Raw genomic sequence first — 25,084 nt, 5'->3', positions numbered from 1 at the left:
GTTATATCTGGCTGGTGATGGCTGATCTTCCACAGCATTGTGTTATATCTGGCTGGTGATGGCTGATCTTCCACAACATTGTGTCTTGCACAGCATTGTGTTATCTGGCTGGTGATGGCTGATTGTGTTATATCTGGCTGGTGATGGCTGATCTTCCACAGCATTGTGTTATATCTGGCTGGTATCTGGCTGATCTTGCACAGCATTGTGTTATATCTGGCTGATGGCTGATCTTGCACAGCATTGTGTTATATCTGGCTGGTGATGGCTGATCTTCCACAGCATTGTGTTATGTTATGATCTGGCACAGTGATGGCTGATCTTGCACACATTGTGCATTGTGTTATATCTGGCCATGTGATGGCTGATCTTGCACAGCTGGCCAGTGATGGCTGATCTTCCACAGCATTGTGTTATATCTGGCTGGTGATGGCTGATCTTCTCTTGCACAGCATTGTGTTATATCTGGCTGGTGATGGCTGATCTTCCACAGCATTGTGTTATATCTGGCTGGTGATGGCTGATCTTGCACAGCATTGTGTTATATCTGGCCAGTGATGGCTGATCTTCCACAGCATTGTGTTATATCTGGCATGTGATGGCTGATCTTCCATTGTGTTATATCTGGCATCATTGCAGCATTGTGTTATATCTGGCTGGTGATGGCTGATCTTGCACAGCATTGTGTTATATCTGGCCAGTGATGGCTGATCTTCCACAGCATTGTGTTATATCTGGCTGGTGATGGCTGATCTTCCACAGCATTGTGTTATATCTGGCTGGTGATGGCTGATCTTGCACAGCATTGTGTTATATCTGGCTGGTGATGGCTGATCTTCCACAGCATTGTGTTATATCTGGCTGGTGATGGCTGATCTTGCACATCATTGTGTTATATCTGGCCAGTGATGGCTGATCTTCCACAGCATTGTGTTATATCTGGCTGGTGATGGCTGATCTTCACACATTGTGTTATATCTGCATTGTGATCTTGCACAGCATTGTGTCTATATCTGGCCAGTGATGGCTGATCTTCCACAGCATTGTGTTATATCTGGCCAGTGATGGCTGATCTTGCACAGCATTGTGTTATTGGCCAGTGATGGCTGATCTTGCACAGCATTGGCAGTGATGGCTGTTATATCTGGCTGGTGATGGCTGATCTTGCACAGCATTGTGTTATCTTGGCCACTGATCTTCCACAGCATTGTGTTATATCTGGCTGGTGATGGCTGATCTTGCACAGCATTGTGTTATATCTGGCTGGTGATGGCTGATCTTCCACATCATTGTGTTATATCTGGCTGGTGATGGCTGATCTTGCACAGTGATGGCTGATCTTCCACAGCATTGTGTTATATCTGGCACAGCATTGGTGATATCTGGCCAGTGATGATCTTGCACAGCATTGTGTTATATCTGGCTGGTGATGGCTGATCTTGCACAGCATTGTGTTATATCTGGCTGGTGATGGCTGATCTTCCACAGCATTGTGTTATGTCTGGGAAGTGATGGCTGAACTTGCATGAGCTTTATATACTATGTCTGGCCAGTGCTTGTTGATCTTTAAGAGCGTCAAGCTAAAACATGAAGGTTGGTTCTGATATTGGCAGTTAAGAAGTTTGGTATGACATGTTCTACAGGATGTAATCAAGTGACTTAGTGTTTTTAAACACATTTTATTCGCAAAAAGTGAATGGGACTGAGTACAAATTCTCTAACTGTGGACACCTTCTCCCAGATATGTACACAACTGACTTACAATGGGTACCATACACATGCTACATGGATGGAACAGCAAGGGAAAAACAATATGAAATGGAAGGGAACACTGAGACTGATAGAGTTCATATAAATCTATGCTTTACATATATCAATATATAATTATTGGGACACAATTCATACAAGCAGCCATGTCATACAGGCTGATCACCTAGTACCTAACTGTTGACAAACATTGGCTACTGGTGACCCAGGAATCCCTATGGTGTTTAGAATGGTCACGTAGCAAAGTAGAAATATTGAAATTCCCTTTGGTTAGAATTGCACAGTGTTGATGGAGGATCCTGTGCAGATTAAGACGTGTATCATGGTATTAATGGAAATATTTATAATTAATTCATCCTAACACAATATCTAGTAGGATTATCTGCCATAGGCCTCTGGACCAGGATAATAAATGTGTTGGTTGTGGTCCGAGTGACTGGATGTTCGCTGACCTTTGCATCCTGACAGAATGCAGAAAGTATTGATTGGACGTCTTTGTTAAAGGGAGATAATTTGCGTGGGCCTCTTTGACAAACTCATTTATCAGAATGCCATAGTTGAGGTTTGGAAAACAACCGTGATGGAGTCATTAGTTTGTTCTGTCGTCTCTTTCAGGAATCCTCAGATTCAGATTTGACACCAATCATCTTTTCTGTTTTCTGTAAAACTGCCAAATTTGAATTTGAATTTATAATTGGAATAAATAATTCAGACCTAAAATGAAGGTCAGCGTGTGTAGGAGGGAAACATGCACTAACAGGGTTATCCAAGTACCAACTTGCCCTTGAAAAATGAGCACTGTTCAAAATGAATGGGCACTGAGGAAATGTTTTGGTTATTGTAAGATGCTACTGATTTGTAGATATGCTGATGTCCAATAATCCTTTCCCCATGGGATCCCACGAAGTTGTTTTGAGAGTCGAGTGAGATGGGTGGTAACATTATGTGACCTGGCTCAATGTGTGATACCTAGATGGCAAAATTGATGGGAGAGTGATGTGGGTTAATACAACTGTCATGAGTAATATTGTAAACAATTCTGTGGAATGACCTTCACTGCCTTAAGCTGAAAAGTCGAACTATATTAATCTTTTCTAAAAAAACTAATATAACAGAAGAATTAATGCCTGCAGTCAAAGGTTTAAAACTGCAGTTTGTATGATCCCTGAAGACTGGTATTGAGCGACAGTGCTATATTTGATTGATGGGTATATGAATGTACTTGTCACTGCAGAAGTTATTGTATGGAATATGCACACTGCATCAGACACACAGTTAAGCAAGACTGCCAAACCATCAGACCAATGATTGTTACAATCTTTCATCTTCTATTGTTAAGCTGGAGGTCAATGAGAACCAGACAAATCTATTGCTTTGTGTCCATGATGTTGCCAGTCACATCTAGAAGTCATCTGTAGGAGGATACAAGTGGAGATTACGTGTGTGTTTAGAGTAGGCGGCTTGGTCTGTGTGGGAACACTTGCCTGCCCAACTGCTGTGCTTATCTGGAATAAGCTGGGACTCCAGGTGCCCACAGTGTTTCTTCCAGTTGTGGTGTTTGTGGTGGACTCAGGATGGATTAAATACTGCTGCAGTGTCAGTTTAGTAAGTGGTGGCGTTGTGTTATTGTTGCTCACGGTATCCACCACTGGACTATCTGTCCTAGATGCTTTACAGGCCTCCGTGACACACTACTTACACAGGCCTCTGTGACACACTACTTACACAGGCCTCCGTGACACACTGCTTACACAAGCCTCTGTGACACACTACTTACACAGGTCTCTGTTACACACTACTTACACAGGCCTCCGTGACACACTACTTACACACTACTTACACAGGCCTCTGTGACACACTACTTACACAGGCCTCTGTGACACACTACTTACACAGGCCTCCGTGACACACTGCTTACACAAGCCTCTGTGACACACTACTTACACAGGTCTCTGTTACACACTACTTACACAGGCCTCTGTGACACACTACTTACACACTTCTTACACAGGCCTCTGTGACACACTACTTACACAGGCTTCTGTGACACACTACTTACACAGTTCTCCGTGACACACTACTTACACACTACTTACACGGGCCTCTGTGACACACTACACACAGAACTCTGTTACACACTACTTACACAGGCCTCCATGACACACTGCTTACACAAGCCTCTGTGACACACTACTTACACAGGTCTCTGTTACACACTACTTACACAGGCCTCCGTGAACACTACTTACACAGGCCTCTGTGACACACTACTTACACAGGCCTCTGTGACACAACTTACACAGGCCTCCGTGACACACTGCTTACACAAGCCTCTGTGACTCACTACTTTCACAGGTCTCTGTTACACACTACTTACACAGGTCTCTGTGACACACTACTTACACACTTCTTACACAGGCCTCTGTGACACACAACTTACACAGGCTTCTGTGACACACTACTTACACAGGTCTCCGTGACACACTACTTACACAGGCCTCTGTGACACACTACTTACACAGGTCTCTGTGACACACTACTTACACACTACTAACACAGGCCTCGGTGACACACTACTTACACAGGTCTCTGTGGCACACTACTTACACAGGCCTCTGTGACACACTACTTACACTGGTCTCCGTGACACACTACTTACACACTACTTACACAGGCCTCTGTGACACACAACTTACACTCTACTTACACAGGCCTCTGTGACACACTACTTACACAGGCCTCTGTGACACACTACTTACACAGGCTTCTGTGACACACTACTTACACAGGCTTCTGTGACACACTACTTTCACAGGTCTCTGTGACACACTACTTACACAGGCCTCTGTGACACACTACTTACACAGGCCTCTGTGACACACTACTTACACAGGCCTCCATGACACACTACTTACACAGGCCTCTGTGACACACTTCTTACACAGGCCTCTGTGACACACTACTTACACAGGCCTCTGTGACACACTACTTACACAGGCCTCCGTGACACACTACTTACACAGGCCTCTGTGACACACTACTTACACAGGCCTCTGTGACACACTACTTACACAGGCCTCTGTGACACACTACTTACACAGGCCTCCGTGACACTACTTACACAGGCCTCTGTGACACTAGTTACACACTACTTACACAAGCCTCTGTGACACACAACTTACACAGGCCTCCGTGACACACTACTTACACAAGCCTCTGTGACACTCTACTTACACAGGCCTCTGTGACACACTACTTACACAGGCCCCATGACACATTACTTACACAGGCCTCCGTGACACACTACTTACACAGGCCTCTGTGACACACTACTTACACAGGCCTCTGTAACACACTACTTACACAGGCCTCCGTGACACTACTTACACAGGCCTCTGTGACACTAGTTACACACTACTTACACAGGCCTCTGTGACACACAACTTACACAGGCCTCCGTGACACACTACTTACACAGGTCTGTGTGACACACTACGTACACAGGCTTCTGTGACACTGTACTTACACAGGCTTCTGTGACACTCTACTTACACAAGCCTCTGTGACACACTACTTACACAGGCCTCCGTGACACACTACTTACATAGGTCTGTGTTACACACTACTTACACAGGCCTCTGTGACACATTACTTACACAGGCCTCTGTGACACACTGCTTACACAAGCCTCTGACACACTACTTACACAGGTCTCTGTTACACTTACTTACACAGGTCTCTGTTACACACTACTCTGTTACACACTACTTACACAAGCCTCTGTGACACACTACTTACACAGGCCTCTGTGACTTACACTACGTACACAGGCCTCTGTAACTCACTACTTACACAGGCCTCCATGACACACTACTTACACTGGCCTCTGTGACACTCTACTTACACAGGCCTCCGTGACACACTACTTACACAGGCAGAGTTTAATTTACTGAAATATCTACTTATGACAGTTATCATAGTTTCCAGTCATCAACAGTCTATACAACATGCTTGGTAATGATTGGAAACAGAAATACCATCGATACTACTGAGACAAAAAGTAGATAAAAGATTTTGTTATTTTGTTAAAAGATAATTCCTACTTTGTGGGCATGGACTGGATATCATGATTTCAAAATTCATTAAATCATTATGATCGTAAGTAAATAAAGGGAGGTAACCTTACTGGTTATGACGGAGTAGGTTAGTGACAGACATATATGGTATCAGTATGTGTGTGAGTTTTTGTATATCATTCCACTTTGAATTATTTCTGATGAGAGTGAAATATATGCTGAAACTTTTGTATCAAACCATAAGTAGTTGTTATACAGACTCCCACTGTGCATGTACCACTGATTTAATATTATGGGGGAATACTGTCCCATGTTTTTACATTAACTTGACAGAACACGGTGACCTGATGCCAAATTAATCAACATTTTCAATTGTTGCAAGTTTTTTGTATATGTGAAAAGGCCTGTACTACTTACATAACTACTGTGAACGGCAGTAAATATGGTCCACATTTGGTAACAGAGGTTAATCTAATGACAGCATGTAGCTGTCCTTGTTTGGGGTATTTGTGAAGAATGAATGTCCAGCCATGTCATTGGTCCAGACACTTTCCCCCTATCTAATCACAAAGATGAACAGTATTCTCAATCAAATGTTATGTTATATTTACATCTTTACATCTGTAATATGGTTCTTGCCAATGACATTGAAATCCCACGAAGTTTTTCAATATACCACTTGAATTGATTCAGGTAATCACTTAGATAATGGGCCATATTCAAGCCTATGACCAGAAATATTTCCAGGAACTTCCCTCATGAATATTAATGAGCCCATGACATGATTTTTTTTGTTTCAACAGACTGATAAATTTGTGTGCAATTATAAGTTAAGAAACTTTGTTTATATTGACAAAGCATTTGTTATAAAAGGACTACAGCAACAGGGCTCTTTTTACTTGTACTTATTCCCAACAATGTTTCAAATATGGACCCACCTTGCACTTGGACCAGGCAAGCATGGTTACCTCCCTTTCCAAACTACTGTTACTCCGGTTTGGCCACAGTGTGCCCCCTTTTGATTGATGTTTAAGTCAAGTGTTCTAGAGGTGAGTAAGTACTGAGATACTCTGGCATGTATATAAGGAGACTTGAGTATAGGTCTGTGCAGATCATGGAGCTATCAATACCCAGTGGGGGAACGAACACTGATAAAGGACTGACACATGTGAACATTCCAGATTTACAAGAAGCGGAAGGATAACTTCATTTACATAGTAACAATTCTATGGACGGGTAGAAAACATGACTTAATGTATGTAATCTGACGATCTTTTCGATTGGTCTTAATTATTAGTCTACTGACCAGCCAGAGGCCTCATGATGACTGATTGGTGCAGTGATGGTGTGTCTGTCCATCTTACTATACAGCTTGAGGTTTGTGGTTGTTACCCAGAAGAGCATCACTTGGTAGGATTGATAATGTAATTTGACAGCACTGTTACGATAGTCTGTACAGACGAATATTGAGCTTCAGCCAATGAAGACTTGTTATATCGGGCATTGTCTGTAAAATTTGTGTATATTTGTAGGGGTTACACACACTCTCTCACAGACAGACAGACAGACAGACAGTAGCATATGGTATAGTCTGAGATGACCATGTGGGCTTTATCGCTGTTATTTCTGATTTGTTCTTATTGATGAAACCACCTGGTACCCACATATACCCACCACAGATTCATTTTTTCTGCTCTCTTTCCATTCTTTCCTCCAGATCCTTCTGCAGCCATCCCAATATTTACAGGAATGGCAGTGAGAAAGCTGTTGCCATTTCTGCCCTTGCTTATGCTGAAGTGAGAAGCTTGACCAGTATTTCAGTAAATAAGGTAGATTGGAGCACAGGATATTGCTTGTCCCTTCATTGATTCTGTTAGCCCGATTGGGAGGATAGTGCGTGGGCCGAGCACCGTTCTTTCCAGATTGGCTGACTGAATTGGCAGTCGGGCAAGCTGCCAACTGTTCAATAAATGAGGAGGATCGCCTCTCTAATGCCTGCGGTTAGAATTCTCAAGCTTCTACAAGTCTGGGTTATTTTCATTTTGGCTTTTACCAGAATTTGACTTGTTTTGTAGAGTCGAAGAGAATTTTTGTACCAATTTTATGGTGATTTTGCAGTTGCGTTTTTTCTAAGTTAGAAAACATCCTTATTGCTATTCTCAGATATGTCTTTGCGAGATTGGTTTCACCAGTGAGTTTTTTTTTTGCGGATATTGGAAATCGGTTCTCTTTCCTCTCATTCTTGTTTCTCTGGCTTCAAGAAAAATGTTGATAATTTTTTACCTTTTCAGCACATGCCCAACAAATTCATTGTCAGAAAAACGCTTGAAGAATATTTTCTTCTGTTTTACAGAGTTTGAAGTGGACAACTATGTTAAATTAATGCAAGGGACTATATTTCACATTAAACGGAATGCCTCATGTAATCAAAGTGAAGGGCGAAGGCTGGTCAGTGAGATGTCAAATCTAATCATGTCAGTGTTTGTTTACTTCAAGATGTTCAATGTTTGTGGGGTACTATTTCTGAACTTGAAGGGCATCTTGACAATTCGAAATCTTGGTGCAGAAAGGGCCTCACTTAGTTGGCCATTAACATCAAATTTAAGATATTCATTGAAAAGTAACAGATTTTGTAATTGAAAAAATGATTAGATTTAGATGAATTGATTCCCATCCTTGTGAGACTCAGTGAGCAGTTTCTGCATATTTAACTAGATATTGATTGGCATGATGTATCTGGACATATTTACCTAGATATTGATTGGCATGATGTATCTGGACATATTTAACTAGATATTGATTGGCATGATGTATCTGGACATATTTACCTAGATATTGATTGGCATGATGTATCTGGACATATTTACCAGACAAAGGTACTTTTTGTAACAAAATCATTCCTATGATCAGTATCTCATTTCACACATTATCATATTTACACCAGTAGATTGTAAAAATGTTACATTCTTATAGAGCATTATCATCTTACGGTAAACATTCTTATAGAGCATTATCATCTTAAGGTAAACATTCTTATAGAGCATTATCATCTAAGGTGAACATTCTTATAGAGCATTATCATCTTAAGGTAAACATTCTTATAGAGCATTATCATCTCAGGTAAAAACAATTATACAGCATTATCATCTTAAGGTAAACATTCTTATAGAGCATTATTATCTTAAAATAAACATTCTTATAGAGCATTATCATCTTAAGGTAAACATTCTTATAGAGCATTATTATCTTAAGGTAAACATTCTTATAGAGCATTATCATCTTAAGGTAAACATTCTTATAGAGCATTATCATCTTAAGGTAAACATTCTTATAGAGCATTATCATCTTAAGGTAAACATTCTTATAGAGCATTATTATCTTAAGGTAAACATTCTGAAAGAGCATTATCATCTTAAGGTAAACATTCTTATAGAGCATTATTCTCTTAAGGTAAGCATTCTTATATAGCATTATTATCTTGAGGTAAACATTCTTATAGAGCATTATTATCTTAAGGTAAACATTCTTATAGAGCATTATTATCTTAAGGTAAACATTCTTATAGAGCATTATTATCTTAAGGTAAACATTCTTATAGAGCATTATTATCTTAAGGTAAACATTCTTATAGAGCATTATCATCTTAAGGTAAACATTCTTATAGAGCATTATTATCTAAAGTTAAACATTCTTATAGAGCATTATCATCTTTAAGGTAAGCACTGATCCAGAGCATTATTATCTAAAGTTAAACATTCTTATAGAGCATTATCATCTTTAAGGAGCACTGATCCAGAGCAATTTCCATGGACTCGTTGTTGCTTTTGTTATTGTTTTTCTCCTGTGAGTACCCGGATGATATCCCAGAATTCAAGAAGTATAGAATGATCAACAAAGATGAAATCTTTTTTACTCGATGTTATTTCCATCTTCATTATTATGATAACAAATGAAAACATTTTGAAGTTTAACCATCTGCCAGTGGTAAAACATGTTAGGACTTAAAAATAACGAAGTCAATGTACGTCTTTATATTTTGTCTTAAAATCCTAATTAGTATATTACCATATTTGTATGCATTTTGAAACTTGATAAAAGGCACACGATCTGCTTATACTTATAGTGAATTTATAACATGACTGTAATATCTAGACATTTTATAGATTGCCAACGCGAATCATATTCACACACGCCCCAAGTGCGACCTAGTGTATGTTGTCTGTCTCATTATACTTCACGGCGAAAAAGTGATTCTGTTGAATGCTACAACAAATGAATAAAAACAAAGTGCAAATGTTAAAATTAAAACACACTAAAGTTATAGCAACAATATCATGCTATTACCTTGTTCGGGAATGTATCCATCAATATCCACATAAAGAAAAGATATGCCATTCATCTGCAGCTGACAAAGAATCCCGTTCCATGTCATGTGTCTTTTAACAGGCCAATATGTGAAAAAGTGATATATCGTTATGCTGCTTATGAGTGGTAGTGTCTCAACTGATCAGATTTTTCACATTGGTGTATAGTCTCATTGGTCACCCAAGATAGCACACCTGGCAACTAATTGCATGATGTCCACCATGCTTTAAAAAAGTAATTTAGTTAGCCAATAATCAGCAATCAATCAATGTATTGGCGGTTAATCATTTGAAGGAAGGACATTGTTTTTACACAGGAACTTTACGACAGGGTGTATTCAGTATAGACTAGTAAATGTACATACATAAACACTACCTTTTGACAAATCCGCTGTGCAAGATAAAAGCAATTAATCGATCAGCGTGTTATCGGTTAATCCTTTGATCAGTGTTTGTTTTGTAACTCAGCTGATAATTCCTCTTGCTGCATTTTCATGCGCATATAACATAACATGTAATACATTTGCCACATCAGACCTTTATTTATAATGTTGAGTATTTACTCCAGACACCAGAAATGCCAAATGGGGACCTTTGCCGGGTAATCTGAGTGGTGTTATCACTAATTATACCTGTCATAAATTCTAAAAACTGTATGCACCTATTTACTTAAAGTAAATTTTCAGATTTTTCTAGCAATGGCAAAGTGGGGTTGTTCAATTTACGGATCCAATTAATTTGAATGTGTGTTTTTAATATCATTGATAATACACATAATATTTGTACATGACATTAAATATCGAGGTAAAAAGCACAGAAATAGGAACACATTGGATCAGTCACTATACCATCCAGGCATTACAAAATCTGAAAAGCCTATATTGCTGGGATACTTTATAAATTCTGCCACGATGGACAGTAGCCCAGTCCCCGTGTCCATCACGGTCGAGAGAGCATGTTATGACCAGCTTGCAGCTTGGTTTCATAATTAGACTGTTGGCGAGAAACATTAATCGCTCTGGATCAGTGCCCCTTTAAGGTAAACATTCTTATAGAGCATTATTATCTAAAGGGAAACCACACAGCCACAACCTGATTGGAACTTGTCAACAATGACCTGCAGACATATATCTGTTATTTTGTCCATCCTGAAATATTTCCCTGTAATTTTGATGTAATAGATTAACTTTGGAAGATTTCTATGACCTCTCTGTTGGTAATACTTAATGTATATCTCTGCCTGAGTCATGTATAGTGAGATGAGTTGGGTGACAGTTTCATGGTCAATTCATGTGGGATAAGGAATACTTTTGTCAGTATCTAAACTATTTAGTCATGTTTGCTCACTCTAAAACAATGTTAATTTTGATATGAAAAAACCCACTTATTACTGGAAAGATCTGCTGCAGGCAGTTACTCGTGTCTTGTATCCATTACAGCTATTTATCATGGCTCATACCACACCTTGTGGGGAGAAATATACTTCTAGTTTAGGTGACTGGGTGGGTGAGTATGGTTTTCCGCCGCTTCTAGCAATATTCCAGCAATAATCAGCAATATCATGGCGGGATCTAAGTTAAGAGAACATAAAGCGTTAAAACTGAATATTTAGAAAATGTTTAATGTCAGTAGAGATTACTGCAGCTGTCATACATATTTAAAAAATATTTTCAGACTTTCTAAATATATACTAAAATGTGCAGATCTATTGAGCTATGAGCTGGAAAAACAAATGATCTTTCTTTTTCTGTCATGATTACAAATATGCTGATTTGACAAATATTTCAGTTTTGTGTAATAGAGACAATTTGAAATTGTATTTGATAATAGAGTGAAGGAAGTCAGTAGCAGTCTGAGTTGCATACTGTCACATAATATCCATAGAATTAGTTTGTTCCGTGCACAGAATGAGGGTAATGGTCACACAATGCATACAGTACATTTACCAGGACATGTGGCAACCTGAGCATAACTTTATCATGACATCATGATTGATTCAACTGTGTAGTGAGCCCACATTCTGTTGAAGTGTTCCTGAGACAAGCAGTGAAGTGACAGCATCCAGTCGGCCCGTGGACCCTCAATGGGATGACAGGGGGACGCTACAGGAAGTGGGGAGGTTGAAGAGTAGGGGGAGGAATACCTGTAGCTTTCGTCACTTGTGAGTCATGGCTACCTGTAACGAGTCACAGGTGAAAAGGAGCATTAGAGAGGAAGCCACCTTTCACATGCATAATTGCAGGATGGTACTAGGCAAATATATTACATGATCCAGTCTTTCAAGTTAAGTCTGGTTGGACAGTTACCATAGCTACACACCCATCCTTTAGAATGAAGTTTTAATGAAACTTGATTTGTTCAAGTTCTGCAATTTGAAAGGCTGTCCAGAGATTTAGACATTGTTTTTAAGTGGGTATTTTAAGAGCAAAATTAAATTTGAAATGTTTCAATTTTAATAGAAATTCTACTAAACATGTAATAGTCTAACATACAGTACAATGAAGTTTTGAAGATAAAGTTTTGAAGATAATGTTTTGAAGATAATGACCAATGGGAGGAAATGTTGAAATACTGCTGATGTCAGCATGCTGTACACAATATTAGAAAGATAAACAATATTTTTGTTTAGGTTTTAAGTACATAACATTCTGTCATAACCAAGCAATATTGAAAAAATTAATTCATTTTGTTTTATTAATTATTGAAACTTTATGAAGTATTTCCTGTGAGTACTGAAAATATCAGTAATTAGTCTTGTACTTGCTACATTCAAGTGAATTAATAGAAACCTTTCAATAACCAGAAGAAAACAGAAATAGCCGGGAACAGTTAAACAACAGTAACTGATAGCAGTATACAGCAGTATTATCTACATGATATACGATCCACATTTATAGTGCATGTCACGAAATCAGCATTCCGTTACACAGATTTAGGAGATACACATGTTGCCTGATGTGCTATAAATAGCTATGACAAATTCAAGGTTCCCGGTGGCCAAACAATGCCATCTGATTGGCTGAGTGTTACGATTTACCTGAAGGAGTTGTTTGAAGTATTCGAGTTTAGTTTGACAGTGGGACGTTACCAGCTCGCAGTCTGACCTGGTTTGCTGAATGGTGTCTATTGGCAAAGTGCCTGTTATCTGTTAGATATAGGTACGTAATCATCAGCTTCTTCAGCTTCTTCAGTTTGTTGTTAGCAGGTGTTACCATTCCCAAAATTATCATACGTAAATCTCCATGAAGTTTTACTGGTATAAATGTCATGCTATCTGCCAATGTTTATGCTATACTTTGACAGTATTTCTGTATTGTTCTGTGTGATGTTTGTCTAGCAGTCTGATTGTTTATTGTTGACTTTATCAGACCTGCCAACTATTTCAGTTGTTGTTTGATAGATATATTTCAGAACAATGTATCAGGCCCTTCCCGCGGGGTATAATCTAATGCCACTTTGACTGAAGTCCTGGTTACTTTGTGACAACTAATCGGTCTGGTTTACGATGGACTAATAGACTGTCAGATAAAATAGTATTTTAGAAAATGTATAGACCTTTCCTCAACAGATTCAGCAGAATAAGTATTCACTTTTCAAAATGATGTATTGTTGCTTGATCTAGTGAGAATGGTTGAATATAATCTGTGATTCTTCACCTGTGTATCTCTTTCTGTCACTAAGCTAGTAATGTGAGATGATGATGATGATGATGATGATGATGATGATGATGATGATGATGATGACGATGATGATGTAAATCACTTCATTGAGTTCAACAGATTACTCTTAGACGGTTGAAATTCTTCGGAAATACTGTAGCTGAAAACAATGACACTTCAGTAAATTTCTGTTTGTTTGAAATATTTTTGTAAGCAAAGAATTAATGGCTAACGTCATACATTGGCAAAATCATAAATAGATCAGAAGTAAGTCAACAGTTCCTTTAAAGTGATGAGCAACAGTTATAAGGGTCAGTTATTCACAATGGAAAGGATAACAGCTAAGGTAATTCACTACCTGTTCCATCAGCTTACTGCAAACCTACTAAGTGTATCATCCAAGTTATGTTAAGTCAGATGATATTTTGTTCAAATGTTCATCAAGACTAAACAAACATATTCATGGCACCAAATTTACAAATTCAATGAAAGCACGTTTAATTTGTAAGATTCAGGAAGGAAGCCATTTGCACAGCCTCCCTGCATATTTTATGAAAGGTTTGTGCAGGAAATAATAAATTCATAATACAGTCATAAATTGATAATAATTGTGATGAAATATTCAAATACTAACTGTATGGTAACAAGGAACCCTCCCATGTTTTTCTGTCACAACTGGAACAGCGTGTTTTTCCTACCACTGTTTACTTTTAATGGCGAAAAAATGCACTCGAGTACTGTTATCTGCCGCCAGACAGGTCGTGAATATTTCATAGCAGGATCAAATAATTACTTTGTGTCTAATAATGGTATCTCAAATTTTCCCTTTAAGCATGCCTAGCGGTTCTGCTTGGGTGAAATTTATGACATCAGGTCACATGACAATCTATTATTTATCAGTTCGATAAAAGAAGATGCTTAATCTTTAATGACTTCGTTCACTTGCTCTAGTACCTTGGTCGCCACGATTCATTTTCACCTGTCCAATTGTAACGGAATCTTTGATTGGTTCCTAAATCTCTGTGTTGTTCATACGGTGTGTCGGTGCTTGTCAGGGCAGGCAATTGATCCCATCGTCGTGACGACATTGATGCTAGTGTCTGATTCTGACGCCAGTGAGAGGGTTCGGAACACGATAATGCCATCACAGGTGAATTTGTCTAGGCAGGTGAGGAAGCGCACAGCAGGAAATAATCAATTTTTTCGAAAGTAGTTTATCAATACTGTATTTCTTCCTTGCCTACAAGGACAAGGGACTTGGCCTCAGGGCCTACAAAATGAACATTCTCAAACATTTGGCTAAAAGCTCTTGTCAGTGTGATTAATGAGAAGGTATGAAATGAACAAACTGTAGATCAATGCATCGACTTTGTCTACAATGGGTCCTGAATGAACCACTGCAGTACATAGCCTAAAATGGTCCAAGATTTGTTTTTTGGATTACAATAAGACTGAGGACATGTTCCACACACCGGAGACCAGTGCCAGGAAAATTGTCTGGAAAGGACAGGAACCATTTCCAGGATACGGAAGGGAAAAGCCAAGTGTTTATATCTGGAAGAAACATCCAGTACTTTTCTTATGCCCTTAAAATAGTATGATTTCTGGAAAAGGTAGATAGACCGCAATATAATTCTAGATCAGGATTTACTTTTCGAGGCATTTGCTTTTTATAAATTAGCTGTTGTGATGTTATTCGCATAAGGCATGACTGTTTTGTATTTATTGTGTCCACATTGTTTTTACGGTATAGTTTGTTTAAAGCCCTGTTTCATCATCTGTAAAAGGCTTGTCTGTGGGCATTGTCAGAAAGTTTGTAATCTGCTGAATCTTGGTGCGAAGACTGTATTGAAACAATGAATAAATGAAGTCTGTTCATTGTCTTTATCATCTTTAAGTAATATGGTGTCATTTTGAACACTTGAAAAAAACTGTTTTCATATCTTTAAAGATATTTTCAATTCAGAGGAAGTAATATACAGTTTGTTCTTTCTTTGCTTAATGTCTTCCAACTGTGAGTGGATAATGTCATACTTTCTTTGTTTGTCTGCAAGGGATACTGATGATGTTAAAACACTTATGCAATTTGAATTTCATTAACAGGAGAACAACATATGAAAAAATAATTGGACACAAGAACACTGGACATGTATTGTCTGGTTGTTAAATGTGCTCTTAGATTATTGATCTAAATTACGCTGGAGATTTGTATTAATTAGAAAATGACAGCCGTATATCTAATTCTGGAAACATAGTTTTATTTTTATCGAGAATGCGTGGGATGTATCAGTTGCAAGTGGAGAGAGTCGGAACTCAGCAAGGGGACCTGGCTGATCAATAATTCCTCATGTAGGATACCTCCCCCTTCCATCCCCCTATCCCCCAGAAGCCAGATGTGCTACGCTTGACTGACCAGGGTTGCGAGCCTTGTGGGGCTGAGAGGACTGATGAATTGAAGTGGCTCCCTTTGTTGATCTTACCACAACGTATTACGCTATGACGATTTTATTGAGGTGTGTCTGAGATACATGCTGATGTCAGTGTTCAATTAAAGACATTTACCATTGTTCACTTACACAGTGTGTCAGGTTAGTTTTAGATTAGTGTATGCTGGACAGTTTTATATAATATTACAAGTGCACAACTGTTTTTTCATTCATTATTCAGCTGTAAAGAGATTTTTTTCAGTGTTTTTTTTTCTCATAAAAATTGTTGATTAGTGATGGGACAAAGCAATCAGATGTCTAGACAATCATTGACAGTTTGAAAATGGATGTGAAGTCTTAATTGTCATTTCTGCTTGATATGAGTCTTGGAACGCAACGTAAGATATATCAGAAGGACAAGAATAGATGGGGCAGTTTTGGTACCTCTGGTAGAGAAGATAGATATGTAGATTATCCGACAAGTTTAAGTCTCTGTGAAGAACAAGTCTTATTCTTTCTTACATTGACATGTTTGATTACACACAATGGCTGAAAATGAGTTCTGGTAAAGCTGTGTTTTGGTCACATGTGTTCTGTGTTGTGGGTACATCCACATTCTGGGTACATCTGTGTTGTGGGTACATCTGTGTTCTGGGGGTATCCGTGTTGTGGGTACATCTGAGTTCTGGGGGTATCTGTGTTGTGGGTACATCTGTGTTCTGGGGGTATCCGTGTTGTGGGTACATCTGTGTTGTGGGTACATCTGTGTTCTGGGAGTATCCATGTTGTGGGTACATCTGTGTTCTGGGTATCATCTGTGTTCTGGGGTATCCGTCTTCTGTGTTGTGGGTACATCTGTATTCTGGGGGTATCCATGTTGTGGGTACATCTGTGTTCTGGGGGTATCCGTGTTGTGGGTACTTCTGTGTTGTGGGTACATCTGTGTTCTGGGGGTATCCATGTTGTGGGTACATCTGTGTTCTGTATCTGGGGGGGTACATCTGTCCGTGTTGTGGGTACATCTGTGTTCTGGGGGTATCCGTGGGGTACATCTGTGTTCTGGGGGTATCCGTGTTGTGGGTACATCTGTGTTATCCGTGTTGTGGGTACTTCTGTGTTCTGGGGGTATCTGTTGTGGGTACATCTGTGTTACTGTGGGGTATATCCGTGTTGTGGGTACATCTGTACTGGGGGGTATCTGTGTTGTGGGTACATCTGTATTCTGGGGGTATCCATGTTGTGGTGTTGTACCTCTGTGTTCTGTGGGATATCTGTATTCTGTTCCATGTTGTGGTACATCTCTGTGTTCTGGGGGGTATCCGTGTGTACATCTGTATTTTGGTGTACATCTGTATTCTGTTCCATGTTGGGGTATCTGTGTTCTGGGGGTTTGTGGGTACATCTGTGTTCTGGGGGTATCCGTGTTGGGGGTACATCTGTATTTTGGGGGTATCCGTGTTGTGGGTACATCTGTGTTGTGGGTACATCTGTGTTCTGGGGGTATCCATGTTGTGGGTACATCCGTGTTGTGGGAACATCTGTGTTGTGGGTACATCTGTGTATCCGTGTTGGGGTACATCTGTATTTTGGGGGTATCCGTGTTGTGGGTACATCCGTGTTGTGGGTGTTCTGGGGGTATCCATGTGTTCTGGGAGGGAACATCTGTGTTGTGGGGGTATCCGTGTTGTGGGTACATCTGTGTTGTGGGTACATCTGTGTTCTGGGAGTATCTGCGTTGTGGGTACATCTGTGTTCTGGGTACATCTGTGTTCTGGGGGTATCTGTGTTGTGGGTACATCTGTGTTCTGGGGGTATCCGTGTTGTGGGTACTTCTGTGTTGTGGGTATATCTGTGTTGTGGGTACATCCGTGTTGTGGGTACATCTGTGTTCTGGGGATATCCGTGTTGTGGGTACATCTGTGTTCTGGGGGTATCCGTGTTGTGGGTACATCTGTGTTCTGGGGGTATCAGTGTTGTGGGTAATCTGTGTTGTGGAAACATCTGTATTCTGGGGGTATCCGTGTTGTGGGTACATCCGTGTTGTGGGAACATCTGTGTTCTGGGGGTATCCGTGTTGTGGGTACATCTGTGTTGTGGGTACATCTGTGTTGTGGGGGTATACGTGTTGTGGGTACATCTGTGTTGTGGGGGTATCCGTGTTGTGGGTACATCTGTGTTGTGGGAACATCTGTGTTCTGGGGGTATCCGTGTTGTGGGTACATCTGTGTTGTGGGTACATCTGTGTTCTGGGGGTATCTGTGTTGTGGGTACATCTGTGTTCTGGGGATATCCGTGTTGTGGGTACATCTGTGTTCTGGGGGTATCCGTGTTTTGGGTACATCTGTGTTCTGGGGGTATCCGTGTTGTGGGTACATCTGTGTTGTGGGAACATCTGTGTTCTGGGGGTTTCCGTGTTGTGTGTACATCTGTGTTGTGTGTACATCTGTGTTGTGGGTACATCTGTGTTGTGGGTACATCTGTGTTCTGGGGGTATCCGTGTTGTGGGTACATCTGTGTTGTGGGGGTATCCGTGTTGTGGGTACATCTGTGTTGTGGGTATATCTGTGTTGTGGGTACATCTGTGTTGTGGGTACATCTGTGTTCTGGGGGTATCCGTGTTGTGGGTACATCTGTGTTCTGGGGTATCTGTGTTGTGGGTACATCTGTGTTCTGGGGGTATCCATGTTCTGGGTACATTTGTGGTCTGGGTAGATCTGTCTCGTAGGTCTTCATCTGTATTTTAAGTATATATGTGTCATGGTACATCTATTTTCTGGGTTTATCTTACCTTACATGTAAAACACTGTACAGTGTGTATTCTTATTGGACAAAGCCGTTTTGACAAGAATCTGTGTACCATGCTATCAATGGATATAACTGGAAACATTGTACCCAGCTGCCTTGACAATGACATATTTGCCTAACTCTGGTATTTTACTTCTTACTGAGTTATAGGGTTCGCATCTCTTAAGAAAAACATTTTGAGATCAGAAGTAAACAAATAAACGTCTGCTGGAGCTGACCTAGAAACAAAATTTGCCACCAAACACTTTGTTTTGCATTCTGAGGAAGAAATTACAGTCAAGACAATCTAAACTGATCCCAGATAACACTAAAAGGATTATTAATGTGTCAGCAAAACTATTTAAAAATTCTGGCAGAAAAGGTGCAAGAAAAATTTCAAAGGATTGGCTTTGACTGATATTGGCTTCTACATGGATGTCATGGATAACCCACACAGGTGAACAATACAAGACATTAACTTTGGAGAACATTAGGCTCAACAGATATTTGAAATCTCAGCCTTATTGTAGAGATTTTCTCATATTAATCAAGAATGCAAGATTCAGTGATGGTAAGAAATCTTTCTAAATTGCAGAAGTTCAGTTTGAGCCAATTGAGGCTGCTGGTAAGGGAGAGACAAAACCCAAAGAAATGATCTCTGAGTCTGAAACTTTATTATTCTATGCACATGAACACTCAGACACCATGTGGATTGGCTGAAATGGTCCTGTTTGATTTCAGACCTCGCCTGATGACTAATGGTACATGGTAACACAGAAGGTACAACAGACAGTATACCTGCCATGATATGCCCACAACTTATATCTCTATAGCAGCAACATTTCCATCCCTGGTACTACACCATTCCATATTAGCTTCCACAATCTACATTAGAACTTCTGTTGAAGACTTGTTCTAGTCTTCTGCTGCTTAAAAGGATTCTTTGTCAAAGGTTCTGGTATGTGGTCAGTGTACCATTACAGGCTTTAACTTAATGTTCATATAATATCATTAAGTTATTTGATGAAAATTGATATTGTGAATATTTTTATGCCTAAATTTCCAGCATTAAGACATTTTTGTTCATAAATTCAATAGTTTTATCTGCTGACCCATCTGAGTCATCTATTTCAAGAATGGTTGGCTCTGTGGATTAAGGTCTTGCTTTGCTTGGCTGGTCATGGAATGAATCCCAAATTTGCCGTGTGTTTTCACCAATATTATACCCGTAATTGTGGGTAAGTCAGTGTGATGGTTCTGCAAAAATCATATTCATGCAGGATGAGACTTAAAGTCTGGAAAAGAATTGGTCTTGATGGTGGCACAGATATTGATGGAAATGAACATTTATTTTTAAATTTTAGTCTTGGATTTCAGAAAGATTATCATTAATCTCAGTGTCCATTTCTACCAAAAATAAAAACATGACACTCTCACAAGTTCAAAGGAAAAGCAAAAATTTCCAATTTGCACCGAACATTGATGAATCTGAACCCACGACCTTTAAGGCATAGTTGGCGTAGACTGTCTCCTCATGGCAATATTCAGGCCATCAAATTATTCAGATTTCCCTCAGTCTTTTATATCAACATGGAAATGGTTTTCCCATATGCTTTGCATTACGAAACATTGCAGCAATCTTGCTAAGATAATATCATTGTTGACCTGGCCATTTTCTGTGCGACTTCCCTCAGAGAGGATATTGATCATGTCTAAATTAGTTATTATCACATTGTAATCGACAGTCAATAAACTTGGCGACAACATGTCGGCTGCAAGGCTTAAATTGCTGAACATGAAAGATTGTTGTTTTGTTTGTCATTAAGAGTATATAACCTCTTATTGAAAAAAGTTCCACACCAGTTGAAATGAGATTGATTGAAAAATGTTTCTTGGTATTTTTAGGATGAATTTGATGTGAAGTGAGATGCTCGCCTCTTATCTTTGTCACAGAAATTAACCCTAATTATGTGATGAGTTATCTGGCTGTTTGGTCAATATCAGGTACCATCATGTTTATGATATTACGTGTGAAAGAGCATGTTGTTGTAGCTCTGGGATCTAATTGTTCATGAAAGGTTTTGTAAAGTGGCATTCATTGCTGTTTGGAATCAGTTGTAGTGCTCCAGTTGGGTTCAACTAAATACTGGATTGATATTGTAAGTGGGACTTAACCAGGGTGGAAACATGTTTTCTTAAAATATGATTTACGCATAGTCACTTGTGTTTTGTGTTTGACTTTTGGTGTCCGATGACGTATCCTGAACTTGAGAAGATCTGGGATGTAAGTGGTCTCCAGCAACCCATGCTTGTTCTGGAAGACTGTTGTCAGGCTCGCTGATTTAGATTATGCATGTCATTGTAGCGCAGTTGCACTAACTTGCTGAGTGTGACAGTAAACAAACAACACACCAACAAATACAGCATGCATCATACTGCATCAATAGATTTTCAGATCAGTGTAAACTGCACAGTTGTTACAAGGTTAACGGAAGTCCACCAGCAAACCTTGTATGGTACTTGTCTTCAGTAGTTCAGTCCAGTTGCTTCATGATATGAAAGCTTCACTCAGGCTCTACTTGCTGAAAGCTGGTGCCACCAAGCAATTAGAGTGTACATGTAACTGACTAAAATATCTGTCTCAAAGGGAAAATGGCTGCAAAATCTTTGGTGTCCTGAAAGGAAAAGAAACTTTCTTCTTGGTGTTGCATCTGCAAAGGTTCTTTCACTAAGCTTTCAAAGCTTGTATTGATCCAGGAATGGTGGAATAAGGGAGAAAGATTGATTTGAAAGTGAATAATTTGATAATGTTCAATGTATACTGTAAACAACACTATCGACTTCACATATTGAATTTTTTTGTTGAACTTGGCAATGTTTCAGGTAGATATAATGTGAGTTATATTTGATATGGAGCGATGGGGTAGCCTAGTGGTTAAACCGTTCGCTTGTCATGCCAAAGACCTGGGTTCGATTCCCACACGTACAATGTGTGAAGCTCATTTTTTTCTGGAATATTGCTAAAAGCAGCATTAAACTAAACTCATTCACTCAGCTAATGATGAGGTATTGAATAGCAATGTTTATTGGCGGGTAAGAGTGACATAGGACCGGAAGGGGTCAGCTAAACACCTCCAACAAAGGGACTGTATTTGTAATAACAGCAATTACATGTTCAGATGTGGGAATAACATAAAGGTCTGTGATGATGTAACTAATGACGCCCTTGTTGTAACTTTAGTACAGGTTGATGTTATAATATTGTGCGAGTCTTTCATGTCATGCAGTCACAACTGCTTTTCAATTATCTGGGAAAATTAGGGTTCAGATATATGTATATAGGAGGTAAATCCGTGTGTTAAGGAATGTTTTACCAAATTCTTTTCCTCACCTTTCAGTTTTCAGTTTCACATGCTGTTAGTTAGGTGTAAAATCATAACCATAATATATTGTGAAAAAAAGTTATGAGATCTGTCCACTTTATAATGTTCCTACATGATGTATCGATATAATCCAGTTGTATAATCCTACATGAGGTATCAGTATAATCCAGTTGTGTAATCCTACATGATATATCAGTATAATCTGGTTGGCACAGTTGTTTCAGTGTCTTCATTGCTGCCTTCTTTAGTTTTTTTTAATGAAAATTAGTTCTTGTTTCAAGGTGATTATGCCACTTTTAAACAAAGTGTGACATAACAAAAACTTTATTGTTGAAATATTTTTTTTAATCTCGATACTAAATTCTATGTGGGCAGAGAAAACCTACACGTATCTTTCTGTGTAAACTGTTTCTTCACTTGCCTGTCAGGAAGCACATGGATCGGATGTCATGGGATGGAAACCTGCTTGAATGTCTGGCTGAGTGGAGAAATATCAAGTTGCAGAACATCTCCGAACATAGATCATCTGTCTATTGAGAGTATTACAGGTAGGTAGAGAGTGACCTTCCTACACACTTTTCTGAAGGACATGTTGTGCCAGTGCTTGATTCCAGTAGAGTCAGAAGTATACATGTTGGGATTAATCCTGCATCACCCGCATATATTGATCTGATAAGTATGAAATACTGCATGTTGTGTTTCTGCTTTGACAATGACATTTTGTGTTTTTAAATGGTAACTGTAGCATATTTTACTCTGATAAAAAGAAAATTGACAGTTGGTTATAATTCACTTGGAATTTGAGTTCAATGCACAAGAACATAAACATCAACCATCCTGGAAAGAATGGTCACCATGACTACCACACCAATTGTTTCACAGTTATCATAGAATGAGTGTTGTGATTGTATGAACCACCTCTGGCGACCACTTCAGTACCTGGTGTAGGCACCCCTTGTACGGATAACATCTCCCAGGCTTTTCATACTGGCAACCAAGCATTGAATTCTCAACTTCGGAATCCTCTGCCATTTCTCATAGATTACCTGCATCAATTCCTGCAGATTTTGACCTCTAGCTCCAACTTGACCCCGCCAGCTGTTCCTGTGCCGGTCTGTGAGGAAGGGAAATCTTATCAGATGATGCTCCCTCAGACCGGCAGCCCTAAGCCTCCTGATGAAGATACTGGCAGAGAGTCAGCTGTTCCTGCTTGTGCTGGTCTGTGAGGAAGGGAAATCAGATCAGATGAGATGCCCTCAGACCGGAAGTCCCAAGCCCCCTGATGATGATACTGGCAGAGAGTCAGCTGTTCCTGCTCGTGCCGGTCTGTGAGGAAGGGAAATCTTATCAGATGATGCTCCCTCAGACCGGCAGCCCTAAGCCTCCTGATGATGATACTGGCAGAGAGTCAGCTGTTCCTGCTCGTGCTGGTCTGTGAGGGAAGGGACATCAGATCAGATCAGATGCCCTCAGAACGGAAGTCCCAAGCCCCCTGATGATGATACTGGCAGAGAGTCAGCTGTTCCTGCTTGTGCTGGTCTGTGAGGAAGGGATATCAGATCAGATGAGATGCCCTCAGACCGGAAGTCCCAAGCCCCCTGATGATGATACTGATGGAGAGTCAGCCTCTCACTTTCCATTGCTTGCCCAGTTCTTCGGCATGGATCATGGGAGTGCTTTGATCAGACAAATTAGGACTCATCGCTATCCCATCCTCAGTGTTCCAGTTCTTGGACAATCCTTTGCTTCACCAGTAGCCACATACCTCCTCACAAGTGGATGTTGCAAGAGGACAAAAACTTGCACACATGCATTTTCTGAAAGCCTTGGTCTTGCCATGTCAAGAAGGTTCAACTTTAGTACCGTTGTCTTTTAAACCTGTTTAGGAAACTGAAGTGCATGTACATCAGTGTGTTTGTGCCTTTGATGCTTATGAACGTGTGACTCATAGTTTACGAAATATTGTGTGAAACATGTGGTTTGCATTTGCACTCAAGTATGTTTGGGTATGATCGCCTTTTTGAACCAACATCTCTGAACAGAGATCATCTGTCTATTGAACGTGTTACAGGTAGGTTGTGAGTTTGCCTCCTACACACTTGTCTGAAGGTCACAGTCTGCCAGTGACTGTTGTAGAATGAGAAGTATTGTTGTGAATGTAGGTTGGAGGTAGGTTGTGAATTGGCATGTATGGCCTCCTACACACTTGTCTGAAGGCCATATGGACTACCAGTACTTGTTACTTGTACATCCAGGAGTAGAGTTAATGGTCTGTTGACCTAAATTGAGCCTGAATATACAGGCATCCAATGCAAGTTGAATTAAAAAATGTCTACTTTGTAAGTCTGATCACAAATATTTGATGACAAGATCAATCTCACAGTTACTGATTTCCTTGATCACATAGACATAGCCTGGACCAGGAGGAAGTGGGCAGCAGACTGTTGAACTCCTCTTTGATATATGGAACTGTATGCACTGAGTGCCCTTCTTCAGTATTCTGACATCTTCTTGACCATCTGTTTGTAATCTTTATGAGTTCTGCCTCCTAAAACTGAAGTTTTGGTCACATTTCATATTATCTTGAATATCTCTTTATCAGAAAAAGGATGACTTCCATATGCA

The 25,084-nt window shown here is 39.7% G+C and overlaps 1 protein-coding gene across 1 annotated transcript in view; it reads left to right on the top strand.

Moving 5' to 3' along the window:
* LOC124254016 (mitogen-activated protein kinase kinase kinase 13-B-like) overlaps window positions 1–25,084 on the top strand; it is an 85,725-nt gene that overhangs the window by 8,294 nt on the left and 52,347 nt on the right. The window contains 1 exon segment of the mRNA XM_046687879.1: window positions 22,888–23,007. The gene's annotated coding sequence lies outside the window, so the exon portion shown is untranslated.

Source organism: Haliotis rubra, unplaced genomic scaffold (assembly GCF_003918875.1).
Source record: "Haliotis rubra isolate DU_JTF1 unplaced genomic scaffold, ASM391887v1 Scf56, whole genome shotgun sequence".
Lineage (NCBI taxonomy): Eukaryota > Metazoa > Mollusca > Gastropoda > Lepetellida > Haliotidae > Haliotis > Haliotis rubra.
Note: the sequence above shows the minus strand (reverse complement) of the source record. Positions and strands in the feature narration are given on the sequence as shown.